Source organism: Macaca nemestrina, chromosome 2, assembly GCF_043159975.1.
Source record: "Macaca nemestrina isolate mMacNem1 chromosome 2, mMacNem.hap1, whole genome shotgun sequence".
Taxonomy (NCBI): domain Eukaryota; kingdom Metazoa; phylum Chordata; class Mammalia; order Primates; family Cercopithecidae; genus Macaca; species Macaca nemestrina.
In genome coordinates, this window is record NC_092126.1 from 137,314,579 (window position 1) to 137,329,431 (window position 14,853).

Here is a 14,853-nt window from a genome sequence, read left to right on the forward strand (position 1 = left end):
AAATACTACATGATACCACTTATGTACATGAGTTATTTAAAATAATCAAACACAGAAGCCAAATGTAGAATGGTGCTTGCCAGTGGCTGGAGAAATTGGGAAATGGGGGGTGTTTGCTATTCAGTGGGCATAAAATTTCAGTTATGCATGATGAATAAGTTCTAGAGATCTGCCATACAACATCGTGCCCGTAGTTAACTATATTCTACACTAAAAAATGTGTTAAAAGCGTAGATCTCATGTTAAATGTTCTGACCACAATGGAAACAAAAGTTTGCTTAGCATGATAGCCTCTAGCTCCATCCTTGTTGCTGCAAAAGACATGTTCTTGTTTATGGTTGCATAGCTTTCCATGGTGTATATGTACCAGGTTTTCTTTATCCAATCTGCCATTAATGGGCATTCAGGTGGATTCCATGTCTTTGCTATTGTGAATAGTGCTGCAGTGAACAATCCTATTGAGCAAGGGACTGGAAGTCTCAGCCAGAGCAATCAGGCAAGAGAAAGCCTAGATACCATTTGTTCTTAAGGAAACTGAAAATGTGAGAGTAGAATAATCATCCCTTCTGGCTCGGCAATATAGTCATCAGCTTGTGTGACACTGTAATGACAAAATCCTTACCTAGCACCACAATGGAACACTTCCTGTGTGCGCCAAGCTCTGTACTAGGCACCCAGCTGACGTAGCTTACATAATTTCAAAATTACCCTGTGGGGTAGACCTGAGATTTCCTGTTTTTGCAGACGAGGAAATGGAGGCTAAAAGGAGTCAAGCAATGTATCCAAGTTGCCAAGCTAGCATTTCTAAAGAGGGTTGTTTAATGCCGAAACTTGATTTTTAAAAACCACGCCCTATTGCATCACCATTAAAACGAGGATTTGGACTTGACCCTTGGTGCCAGCTTCCCTTTCTAAGTGTGCTGATAAAGAGATAGAGATTGAGTATCAAGTGGGTGTGCATTGTGCCTAATGAGGGTTCTCCTATGTCAAATGGCATCACATGGAAAGTATGAAGTGTTGTCACACAAATAATTGGCCACCCAGGAGGGAGGGAGTAGGAGAACTCTTTTGCCTGTCAGTGTCCTGGATGTACTCTTCTAGATTCTCTTGGTAACTCTTTACCAGGAAGTGTCTTGAGTACGTTTTCTATTTCAGAAAGATTGCTTGCTAAAATTATCTGGGTTAAGAATGTGACAGAATTCTGGCCCCAGAGCATTTGGTATGGAAATAAACAGCAGAGCTGATTATCTCTATTCAAGCTTAAATAAAACCATATGAAGAGCTCAGCCGGATTCCTCCCCCACCATCCCCACCTCACCTCTTATGAAAGACCAGCAATTCTTGGAACATCTATTACAACAGGGCTTTTTTTTTTTTTTCTCCTTTCTCTTTTTTCTCCTCTGAAAAAGGCCCTTGTAATCCCAGCTGTGGCTGCAAGTCAGCGTATGCCTCCAACTCGTTCCCAAATGTTTTCAGGCTAGAGAAATCCCAAACACATTTCCACCAAGGCTCCTCCTTCTGAAATTTTGAAAGTGTGGACATTTTTAGAAATGTAATCAGGATGATTAGGATTCATTTGTGCTTTGCTCATCAAAGTTCTATTTTGCAAGAGCCATTTGATGTCAAGTAAGTTTTTTTAGTCCCCTCCACCCTCCTTCGCAAGTCTTTTATCTTAGAACCAGGAAGTCACATTTTGCCAGCCGACTATGAACTAACTAACCACAAAAAGTTGGAGATTGGTTCAAAGCACAGGATTCATGAGGCTTGAATATGTTCTAACCTTGGCAGAAGGCGTTCCTCACTCATTTGGGGGTAACGTGTCCATGGGGGGCTGGTGGGGGAAGCTGTGTTACTGGGGACATGGCTGGTGGGTTGTTCTCACAGTCTGAGGAAAGTAACCTTGATCTGGAAGGTACTTAGTTTCATTTTCCACTCAGAAGCAGTTATGGAAAGTTGTGAAAAGAATCATTCTCTCTGCTCCCTCTCCCTGTGTTTAGGCATAAGAAGGTCACTCTTCTCTTACACTAGGAAAAGAAGAGCAGGCCCATATTGACTGTCTACTGTACACACACACAGTCTAGTTTGTGATTCTCTCTTCTTAGTTTCATCTCCTTCCATGTAAACTTCCTCAATCCTCAATCTTTATCCTTCCACAACATAAAACAGCTCAAATTTCCTAAAATACCTTGTTGTTTTTTGTCTTTCTCAATATGTTTATACATGATTAAAAGTGGACCTTTTCTTCCTCTCCTTAAGTCTTCCTGAAAACACCTTGACACTCCTCAGACTACTTTTTGCCATCTTTTTTGTAAAGGCTTCCGTTAAAATCTTATATATATCTATATCTAATCTAGACTTGCTTTGACACCACTGGAACGAGTTTATCCTCCCCAGTTTGTTTGACCTCTCTGTTTATATATTCGTCTCTGATGGCACTTTTCAAATGGGTCATAAACTCCTGAGTCCCATTTTGCTTTTAGATCAGTGCTATCCAATAGGACTTTCTGCAATAATAGAAATGTTCTGTATCTACATATCCAAATGTTCCAAATCTGCATAGTTACAGCCACTACTCAGCTGTGGCTATCAAGCACTTGAAATGTGACAATGCACCTGAGGAACTGAATTTTTAATTTAAATTTTAATTAATTTAAATTCAAATGGCTGCATGTGGCTAGTAAATACTCTATTGGAAAGCACAGCTCTAGACTGTGCCCTTCTTCAGGCACTGATTCTCTGTGCTTGACACAATGCTTGGCACATAGTAGGGGCTCAGGAAATATTTACTGAATCCAACTAGTGTATATACTTATGGCAATAATCCTGCTGGGCTGATATTACTAACTCCAGTAATTTCATCTTTGTATACCAAAACAAGCCAAACTAAAATGAAATGAAATAACAACAGAACGTGGCTCAGTGAAGTTCAGTAATACAATTGGGATGTGAATGACAATCTGTTTAAAATAAATCCTCTGACTTTTCTGTTCCCACGGGCAGTGCTTTGGTACCTGTGAGTAAATTTGTATGTAAGTGGTTGCACATGCAACATAGGAGGAGACAGCATTTTATAGAACAGCTAATTGTCTCCATACAATTAGACATGCAAAGATTTGCTCGTATAAAAGCCAGTAGAAAGAAACAAAAAGAGGAAAGCTGGCACACTGCTAATACAGCTTTAGTATTGTGCAGACTTAAAGGATATATTGGCTAAATTGATCTCTTCTAAAAGAGAAGAACTGCATCATAAAAGAAAGGATACAACAGCCAACAAATTGGGCAGCTGGTATGCAATTTGCGATTGTTAACTTTCAAATGTTGATAGCCTCTGAGTTGGCAGATGAAGATTAAAATGGTGGAGGTAATGCTGCCATCTTCTGGTGATCAGTCACAGTTAACTGATATTTCAGAATTAAAACTTCCGGAAGCTGGGCAATCATAGTTAACCGATCCTTTTAATTTACCATTACTTAAACTTACACATTAAAAATAGTTCCAAAATTATTTTAAATTTGAAAAAGAAAACATCATGCTTCAAAATTTGCTTTTTTGAAATTTTTGAAATCTAACCATCTGGAGTTTTTCAACTCCTTCTCCTCATTTAGCCTAGCTTGTCTGCTGAAACAATCTGATAACATTTTTAGTTGGCTTTCCTCTGATTCATGTTGTATCTCCTGACAAATGATTGCATTATGCTGTATTCTGATGGGACTACACATTATCATGGACCCTGATACAATCTGTAGAGTTCCTTCCTCTCTGGATCAAATCTATTTTTAGATTTGTGTTGAAGGGTGCACCTGAAGACATGCAGTTGGGTCAAACTTTGGGATTTTGTGATTGCACTGAGTCAGACAATCCTAATTTAAAGAAGCCTTTTATTTTTTATTTTTTAATTTTACTTTGAGTTCTGGGATACATGTGCAGAACGTGCAGGTTTGTTACATAGGTAAATGTGTGCCATGGTAGTTTGTTGCACCTATCAACCCGTCACCTAGGTATTCCACATGCATTAGCTGTTTGTCCTGATGCTCTCGCTTCCCTTGCCCTGCTGCCTCCAGGTCCCAGTATGTGATTTTCCCCTCACTATGTTCATGTGTTCTCATTGTTCAGCTCCCATGTATAAGTGAGAACATGTGGTGTTTGGTTTTCTGTTCCTGTGTTAGTTTGCTGAGAATGATGGCTTCCAAAGAAATCTTTAAGAGAGCTACAGTTACAACAAACTGTGATACATTAATAGTGTCTGTCAGAAATTAGAAGTCATGCTCCCATCTTGCTCAGCCATGAGTGCTCAAAAAGCAAAATGGGACATGGGGTTTTGACATACTATTAGTTGGACTTTGTTCAGAAAGAACTACACTTCATCTAGTGATTTTATAGTGAGAATCACATTGAATATTCCTTTGTTTCTACCTGGGTAGGCTACTGGGAGTAAAAGAAGCAATATGAATGTTCAGAAGTAGATGAACAAGAGAAAAGAAGCGTTTATATTATCTCTGGTTCATATATAGATTGTATATGCAGATATGGGCTTCAGTGGACTTGAAATGACAGTTGGTAGGAAGCCCATCCCATCATCAAACTTCTCCACTCTCCATGTTCCCCTTCCTGCAGGATCCAGCTGCCTCAGTGGGTCATTGGTCAACCTCAAGCATTCATCAGTCTTTGATCTAAGCAGTTCTTTGGATATACCCTACTAGAGATTAATTGCATTGATGCGTACTCACTCATTCTTTGATTCAACTATTCATTCAGTGAACAATGTTGAACACATACTGTCTGATACGGTTCTAGGGACACAAAACAGAAGGAGAAATGTTCCCTGACTACAGAGAATGCATTGCTTCATCTTATGTATACGGTATATCTTTAAAGAATCTTTTTTGTGTGCCGGGTACTATGCTGAATATTTTATAACTGTTATATTAGTGATTTATTTGTTTAACAATATTTACTCAGGGCCTGATCTGTGTCAGTCATTGAGCTGAGTGCAAAGACGAAATGGTACCAAATTAGATATGGTTCCTGGTCTCATGGATAATTGCTGTCTACTGAGGAAAGCAGACAAATAAACTAGAGATTACAACATGATTTAACTTTTGCAATTCATCTTGGCCCCTCAGCATTTGACTACCTTTCTATACAGGGAAATCCTTTTCTTATCAGTCTGAGGTGGGGGCAAAGACCTCCTCCAACTATAAAAGCTAAAAATGCTGGGTATTTTCTCCTAGCATCCCTTGCAGCTATGTCACAGGCATGTGACACAAGTTTTGCCAATCAGACAGCATCTTGCTAGACTTTGAGTAGGGGCCTGGTACCTCAAGGAATGGAGCAGGCATTTAGTTTTTCTTATGGTGACTGTGATGGGTGAGGCAATTGCCTCATCAGAATCTCTCAGAAGCATGGTTTTAGATATTTTTTTTCTGGTGATTTTCTGCAGCCTTTCCAGAGATGCTAGGGCCCTCATTACTCTTTTAATAACTCCTTTTCTTTTGGATCTGAGTCACTTTCTGTTGTTAACAGTTGTTACAGTGATGCCCACTGTAATATGGAAAAGACTGGGTGTGATCTCATCAGTGTGCAGGAAACACTGCCTTCCTACACCAAGTGACATCTACACTTGCATCATAAAGATTAGTAGGAATTATCCAGGTTAAAGGTATTGGAAGAAGAGGGCTAACAAAAGGAAAGCCCAAGGTAATCCTCTGAGGTGGGAATTCTTAGGTCTAGTTTACATTTGAGGAAACTGAGGCCAAGGAGTAACAAATCCTGGACTGACTGTAGAGTCCCTGAGTTTACCCACTATGGCTCTCTTCCATTTGAGGCCTAGAAATATATTTATGCCAATGGATTCCAGTACAATTTTTGAAAAACTCTTTATTTTGAAGTGGACATGTACAAAAAAGTGTCTAATACATAAATGTAAAGCACAATAATTTTATTATAAAAAGAATACCTTGTAACTACCACTGAGATAAAAGATGTAGAATGCTCTGGGCACTGCAGAAGATTCTCGATGGCTCCCTTCCAATCAATACCCTTCCTTCCCCCTCAGGGGTTACCACCATCCTGACTTTTTTTTTTTGAGAAGGAGTCTTGCTCTGTAGCCCAGGCTGGAGTTCAGTGGCACTATCTCGATCACTGCTACCTCCGCCTCCTGGGTCCTGGTTCAAGTAATTCTCCTGCCTCGGCCTCCCAAGTAGCTGGGATTACAGGCATGTGCCACCATATCCAGCTGATTTTTGTATTTTTAGTAGAGACGGGGTTTCACCATGTTGGCCAGGCTGGTCTTGAGTTGACCTCGTGATCCACTTGCCTTGGTCTCTCAAAGTGCTGGGGTTACAGGCGTGAGCCACCGTGCCCGGCCACCACCATCTTGACTTCTAACAGCATAGTTTTGTTGTACCTGGGTTTGAGCTTTGTGTAAAAGGAATAATCTCCTTTATAGTTAATGGATGTTTGCTTACTTTCAGTTTATGGAAATTATAAATTATATTTCCAAGGACATTCTCATACATGTTTCTTGGTGTGATAAAATTTGTTGAACATATATTTAGGAGTGGAATTGCTAGGTCATAGAGCATACACTGTTCAACTTTAGTAGATAATGCCCAATAGTTTTCCAAAATTATTATACCAATTTAAGTTTCCACCTGCAGCTTTTGAAAGTTTCAGTTTCTCCACATCCTCTGCAACATTTGGTAAGGTGAATCTTTTTAACTTTAGCCATTCTGGAGGATATAGGGCTATCCTGTTTTGATTTTAATTTGCATTTCCCTGATGACTAGTGATGTTAAGCAACTTTCCATATGTTTACTGGCCATTTCCGTGGTACTGTTTATCAGATGGCCACTTCTTGGCATATATTTCAGGGTTAAGTGCCTTAAGAATGAATCGATATGGTTTCCAAAGATAGTGCAGTCATTTTTTTCAACTGTCTGAGTTCATGGTTTTTATTATTTCTTTAACATAGACAACCTCTAGATTTGTGGGGTTCTGTTCTTTCTCACAAAGTTGCTCTCTTCATGCAAACTTTCTATATGTGGAGTTGGTTTAATAAATGTAAAAAGTCAAGGAGAGACTACATTGAAAGCCAGTTGAAGACTCTTGGCTGGGTCACTAATGGTCTCTTGGATGTTGTGTGGTGAACATTGGCCTAGACAGTATTTGTTTTTTCCCACACATTTACTGGGTAAAAGTCTCAATGGACATGTTACTGTGAATTTACGATACTCTTTGAGGGGTTTGGGTTAGTTCTGTAATAAAAATTCTGGCATATGGAGACGTATGTCTGGTTCCCACACATTTGAGGCTAGAAAGCATATAACTAAATTTTCTTAAGGTCAGCTTACTGATGTCTCTAAAGATAAAAGGCACCTTCTGATTGAAAGCCTGCTCTGGAAATATTCTTGGCAAAGGATTTCCAAGTTCCGTTCTCTTGAGATGATCAAATTGAATTCTGTTTTGCCTGTTGTTTTGACAAACTCACTTTGGCAGGGACAAGGGTGTATTGCAGGCCTTTCTGCTTTAATTTCAAGATTTTATGGTCAGAAGCAAGAAGACAATTGCAATCAATGAAAACTATTCACTCAGAATACAGACTAAGGTACAAATATATAATAGCAACCAATAACAGAAATTGTTGTCTTGCTTTTAGGTTTTACTAAAGGTTTTCAGTCAAGTTATATCTATAGCCCCAATTATTTTTTAGCTTTAAGTCACAACAGACTGATAAGACTCTAGATTATTCTACCAATATTATAATGTCCATGGTCCCCCAAATATATGGGTATTAATTATCCCCCAACCTTTTGAACAAAGCTCTTTTATATTAGCCAAGATTTTGGTTGCAAGCAACAGGCAGTGACAATCGTTATCCTAGAGAAGAGATTTGCCTAGGGAATATCAATGGCTTACAGATTCAGAGGGAAGCTGGAACACCAGACTTGGAAAATTGGGCCAGAATCCAGAGAGCTGCATCCAGCTCTCCAGATACCCAGAGGGCTGGACATTAAGGACCTTGACCATGGTCACATGGCAGGAAGTCCAGCCTATCATGATGCTGGCCCCATTGAAATATCTCTCGTGGGAAAGTATATCTTGTACAGAAGTACGTGGAGATGGGTCTTTGTTGGATTCATTTCATTTCATGGCAGCGCCTGTGTGAATAAACTCTCCTTGACTCCTACTGTCCAAAGGCTGAAGCTGTCCTGCTTCCTATCCTTCCCTGTACATTGCTGTTCATCTCTTCCATGAATTCAGTGAGTCACCCAGTATTCTTCCAATAAATGATTTTGATGGCTGTTGGCCAGAGTTTTCCCTTCCTTACAATCCAAGAACTCTAACAGAGACACTAATGATGGTAGATGTGGTTTAGGCTTGTGTTCTGCCATAGAAAAGATGGGAGAGAAAACACCTTTACCCTTAGTATAGCCAGAAGACTCATGCAGTCCAAAAAGAGGTCCCGCAATTGGCTAGTTTTATATCTCCATCTATCATTCACTCCTTGCAGTCACACATGAAGACAATGGAGAGCAGAGTACTCTGGGCATGGTGGGTCCTCAAAAGATATTTGTTGAGTTAGGTAATAAATTAAGTTCTTGGTTTTGAAGCTGGAGTCTTACAGTCCTAAGCATTCCTAGGAGATATGTAAGGGATTATTGGGAAACGGTGAAGAAAGGGTTTCTCTCCTCTGCCACCACCTTTATTCTGAGCCATTCTGCTAGTCTTTGTTTTATATTCTGAGTTTCCATTTAAAATTTGTTCTTCAAATAGTGATTTCAGAATCACTATGCTAAGCCATAATTGTCCATTAATATTTCATTTTGATTCATTTACTATTTTGTTTAGAGAAGAGAAACTGATACTTACTGGGTTCCTACCGAGTTGCAGGCACTGGACCATACTTTTCACCTGTGTAATTCCGTTTTATCTCTATAATCACAGAGGTCAAGTTACCTGTGGGGCAATTATTAATTCATTTCGCTTACCAAGTCTTTCTCCTCTGCTTCCTCATAAATTATTCCACAAGTTTGTGTATTTCATTAACTTCTCAAAGGGCTGGAGTTAGGTTAGGCTGATCCTCATTACTGTTTGTTTCTTTAAAATTTTCTTAAATTTTGCCCTTATCTTTATTATTTCCTTTCTGTTGCTTGCTTGCGTTTACTCTGTTGTTCTTTTTTTCAGCTTCTTGAGCTGCATACTTAGCTCGTTGGCTTTCAGTTTTCCTTTTACTTAGATATATGTTTTTAAGGTGATACATTGTTCTCCAAGTAGAGCTTTTATGCTATTATACATGAAGGAGTTTTTGGTCACTTATTTCTGAATATTTTAATTTGCTTTCTTCTTTTAATAACGACTAATAACAGAGTGTATTTGGAGGGATGACTGTTTCTGAGTTCTAATTTTATTGTATTCTTGGCAGAGAACATAGTCTGCGTGATCTAAATTCTTTGATATTTGTTGACACTGCTCTGTTACTTCGTGTATGCTGAATTTGAAAAAAAAAAATCTATGTTGCATATCCTTTTGAAGAGGATTAAAAGTATTGTATTGTTGGGTGAAGGGTTCTAAACAGGTACTAGTTCAAACTTTTTAACTGTGTTCATAGCATTTTAGTTCTTATTAATATTTAGCTTCTGATAAGCACTTTCTGAGGCAGATGTGTTAAATCCCCCTCAACAAATGTAGGTTGAATAATTCTTTGTTTTAGTTCTATCAGTTTTTGACTTACACATTTGGAAATTCTGTTAGGTTCATATAGGTTCAGAATAGTTACATCTTACTTTTTTCATTGCATAACATCCATGTGTATTCTTAATGATTCTTTTAGCCTTGTCTGTATTGTGTGATATTCACATTTTTTTTTTTTTTACAAGAGCTTTCTTTAGATTTGTGTTGGTCTTGTATATATTTTTATACTGCTTTAGTTTAGACTTTTCTATGTCATTATGTTCTACATATGTCTCCTGTAAACTGTGAATTTTATTTTTCTAAATCTAAACCTGAGAACCTCTGCCTTTTAACTGGCAAATTTTATTTGTATATACTATTGTGATTACCGATATATTTGGATTTATTTCTGTGACCTTTATTTGAAGTTTTATTTGATTTTTTATTCATTTTTCCCCCCTTCTACTGCCTAGGTTAAGAGTATATAGGCTTAGAACAGAAGTAGGACTTGTGCTCAGTTCTTCATGTTGCTGGGACAGGAGGTCCCGTAACTGAAGCACATGTCAATCTATATAGCAGGGGCAGGGTAAGTGGCTCCTCCCCAGTGACTCTCATATTTCTCTGCACAACCTTTTCAATCTGCCACAGCAGAGTTATTTTTTTAAGCTATTTCTTTATTTATTTATTCATTTATTAACTTTCCTAATATTGACTAAAAGCCAACTATGTACCATGCTCTGTACCAGGGGCTAGATGATCAGTATGGAATAAAATAGATGTGACTTCTGTCCTTACATAACTTACAGTTTAGGAGAGGAGACAGTGCATATATATGTACAATATTACACATTTTATTATGAGCGATAAAATAAATAATTTGAGTGGAGTGAAAGAAAACAATGGAATGGGGTTTACTCTGACCTGGTGGCTTGGCTTTTTCAGAAAGATAAATTTAAGTTAAAGCATATGTCTGGGTGTTGTGGAGCCACTGGAGGGGCTGAGGCAGGAGGACTGCTTAAGTTTAGGAGTTCATTGAGGTCAGCATGGGCAATATAGCAAGACTCCATTTCTAAAGTACATATAAATAAATAAGCACATGTAGGGTGGGGGATGTCCTCTTCTGTATATTATTTCCTTCTTCCTTAGCAACTGTATTAGTCCACTTTCATACTGCTATAAAGATACTACCTGAGACTGGGTAATTTATAAACAAAGGAGGTTTAATTGAATCACAGTTCTACATGGCTGGGGTGGCCTCAGGAAACTTACAATCATGGCAGAAGGGGAAGCAGGCACCTTTTCCACAAGGAGGCAGGATAGAGTGAGTTTGTGAAGGAGAAACTGTCAAAATACTTAAAACATCATCAGATCTCATGAGAACTCACTCACTATCATGAGAACAGCATGGGGGAAACCGCCTCCATGATCCAATCACCTACCTCCCTTGACACATGGAGATTACAATGCAAGATGAGATTTGGGTGCAGACACAGAGCCAAACCATATTAGCAACATAATCACAAATTTTATCTGGGAATAGAGACAACTCAGAATAAACATTTATATCTGATCATCTTTCTTGCACCTGGGTATGACCATGTGACTAGACTCTGGTCAATGGGATATAAATGGAAGTGGTGTATGCAACATCTGGGAGGTGTCTTTAGCGGGAAGGCCATAACCTTTCTTCCTTCCAGTTGCCTAGAATGAAGCCATGACAGCTAGAGCTGGAATAGAGATCTTAGATCATAATGTGAACTGGAGTAGATATCTTGGATCATGATGTGAATCTGAGAACAGCAGCAATGAATGGTGAAGCAACAAGATAGTAGGATTCCATAGAAAGTAAAATCCCCAGATTACCTGTACAGACTTTTTCAAGGAAAAGAAATATATTTCTTCATTTTTCATCTCCTATTATTTTGCTTTTTGGGTAAACTGCTGAAATCCTAGAGCCTTCCAGGTCCAGGGAACAAAATTTTGCAGGGTAGTGACTCTCAAAGGTTACCACGCAAATAAATAAATAAATAAATAAATAAATAAATAAATCACCTGGTGAGCTGGTTAAAACACAGACTTCTGGATCCCCACCCCAAAAATTCTGATGTTGTAGGTCAGGATAGAACCTCACAATCTGCATTTGCTATCACCTTTCAGATTTTGCAGAAGGTGGTTGGATCACATTTTGAGAAGCACTGGTTTAGGGGTTTGAGGAAGAAGAGTTGGGCACATTTGAAGAATGGAACCAAGGCTGTTTTTAAAGAACAGTGAGTAGCATGGGATAAGAATGGCAAGGTGGTTGGGAGCCAGATTATAAAGGGCCCTGTAGGCCCGATAAAGGAATGGTTTTCTCCTCTAAGTGTGGGGAAACCATTGAGTAGGGAAGTGACAAGATCTGATTTACATTTTAAAAGATCACTCTCTACTACACGGAAAATGGACTGCAAAGGAGTAGGATGCTCTATCAGGAGTCACAGCCAGAAACACTGGTAACTTGGTCCAGTGTAGTAGCAGTAGAAATGGATTCAAGATTAATTTTAAAAGTAAGAATAGCAAGTACTTTGCTGGTGGTTTCAGAATGTGGAATAAAGAATGAGGGGGAACCAGGGTTGATTCCCAGGTTTTTGTCTTAAGCAAATGGGTGGAACCTTCCCAAGATACACTGAGCAGATTCCTGTGCGACAGACCGCAAACCAGAATTAGGGATGGTAGTCCACCACTCCCATTTGTGGCAAGTGGCACTTTCTGAAGATGCCAATGGTTCGGATTATCCCTCCACCCCAAGCAATTTATTGCGATTTCCCAACAGGCCCCTGGGGTGGGTCAACTCCACCCACTTCACATCTCTTCATAAGTCCTTGTACTTCAGATGTGGTTCAGAATTATTTTGTCTGTTTTCCAGTGATGACCTCCAGGGTGTGTGTGTGTGTGTGTGTGTGTGTGGTTATCTTCCTTTTGGCAGGGTGCATTATGATTCTTCAGTCGCAGGACACAATGAGCTCTCAGAATCCTACAGTTCTGGAAGTGTCTGGGTCTCTTGGCCAATGTGTACAAATGACCTGTCTTCCAGCACTTTTTAATGATAACTAACCTCACTATGGAATGATTTTAACAAGAAGAATCATTATGCTTTCTTTGGCCTTAATTCCTATAATTTCTTGTTGCACCTAAAATAATGTCCTAAATCCTTAACAAGTCCCTACCGTTTCTAGCCCCTACCTTCTCCTCTGGTCTCATCTTGGCTACTTGTCCTGATTCTCTTTCCATGTTAGTGCTACTAAAGTTCTCTCAGCTTTACCCACTCAATTTGCTTTCTCCTGCCACGGGGCTTTCTTTTTTCTTTTCTTTTCTTTTTCTTTGTCTTTTTTTTTAACAAGCTATTCACTATTTGTAGAAAGCCTTTCCCCTTGATAACCAGTGGTTTATGACTAAACTTGAATAAATGGTATTTCCTCAAGGATACTCTTCTGTGTCTCCCCCACCCAGTTTTACATACACCTAAACTTGGATAGACCTCCTGATTACATGCTACTGAGAATTCTTGAATGGTTATTTTGCTAATTTTCCTTAATTTAATTATCTATAGTTATTTATTTGTCTTCTCTAGTCGACTATAAATGCTATGAAGGCAGGGATTATGTGTGCCCAATTCTTCTTTGTACATCTCCAGTGCTTACCCTACTGCCTGGTATACAACAGCAAGTGTTCAATAAATACTTGTTGCTTTCACGGATTGATTTCAACAGTTGGGATACATTGATTTTTTCACTCTAGGAAGAATCATCATACGCTTGTAACAGTTCAGATTATTTGCAACTTCAAAATCATGTACTGAGTTTATTTGTATTCCAGTGCATTTGGTGGCCAATGTAATACAGCTTCTCAAATTTCTATAATGCTGTTTTTGTCTCTTATCTCCAACAAATTGAAACATAGATTTGCCTTTTAAGCAGATCTGTCTGCTGACAAATTATTTCTCTCTTTTGTTCCTTAATCAGTTTCAGTACAGGATTCTGTTATGTTCAGAATTTCTTGCCCTTCTACCTATTTCTCTTTCCCTTCACTTTGAGTATTCTTGGGTCTTATTTTGGATTTTCCTCTGCAGTCAAGGGACACTGTCCATTCCCAAATACTGTTCCCTACTTCAAAAGAGTGAGTAGGGGCATTCTCTACAAGGTACCCATTCTGGTTAGTTTTTCAGCTTCCTAGATTAAAGCTAACTGCCTCTATCTTCAGACTGTAAAATTCCTCTAGCTGGGAGGTTTTCTTCTCTGTGTACTTTTATGACATTTTGTAAGCATTAATGATATGCTACAGCATTTTGCAGAGTACTATAACAGAGAATTATATATTAGAGAAAAATTAAGGCCGTCAAGCCTGTAATCAGGCCTCAGGAGAACTGCTGAATATCTCAAGTGCGTTTTGGATTTCTATAAAATTTGGCTTGACATTTATATGGGTTTCCAAATAGTTTTTAGCTCTCTCATCTTAATAATCACCCCAACTTGTGTACTCTGGTTTTCCATTTTGCAGGAGAAATCAGCAAAAACATTTACAGATCAAGTCAGAACTGGTAGAGCCAAGAACACACGTTGCTCTCTCTAGGTCTATTTATAAAATAAAGAGAGATATGTTTAGTTACCAAATCTCCCCAAATTATGGACACAATTAAAATGTAAATATTAACTAATTTCCCACACTCATAACAAAGAAAGACCTTAAAGAAGTTAATTTGTTAAAAGGCTAGTAAGTGACAAGTCCTCCAATTGGCCCTTTATAGATGTCTTTGTTCATACTCTCAACATTCCTGAGGAACAGAGACCATCTTCATGTAGAAAGTAAGAAAATAGGCTCAGAAATTAGGCGACTTGCTCCAAGTCTTTATAAATAGAGAACGGTGAGACTGAGACTAAACCTAGATCTTACTGTTTCATCATTTGTGCTCTTACTAAGACATGAATGATTCTGACCAGGTGTCTTCCGTCAAGAAGTTTAAATCATGGTGGGAGATGGAGTGGTAAACACATTGACAAGATGATTCCGTGGAGATAGGTACTGGGAGAAATATAAAATGGGACAAAGAGGGGAAGACTGTAGAGTGAAGGGGAATCATTTTATATTAATTATAAAAAGTATTCAAAATTTTCTTTGTTACGGGAAAATTCAAATATACAAAGTAGA

At 38.6% G+C, this 14,853-nt stretch overlaps 1 long non-coding RNA gene across 1 annotated transcript in view; it reads left to right on the forward strand.

The window, feature by feature from the left end:
* LOC105479593 (uncharacterized) overlaps window positions 1–14,853 on the forward strand; it is a 106,588-nt gene that overhangs the window by 82,740 nt on the left and 8,995 nt on the right. The gene's annotated exons all lie outside the window — the stretch shown is intronic.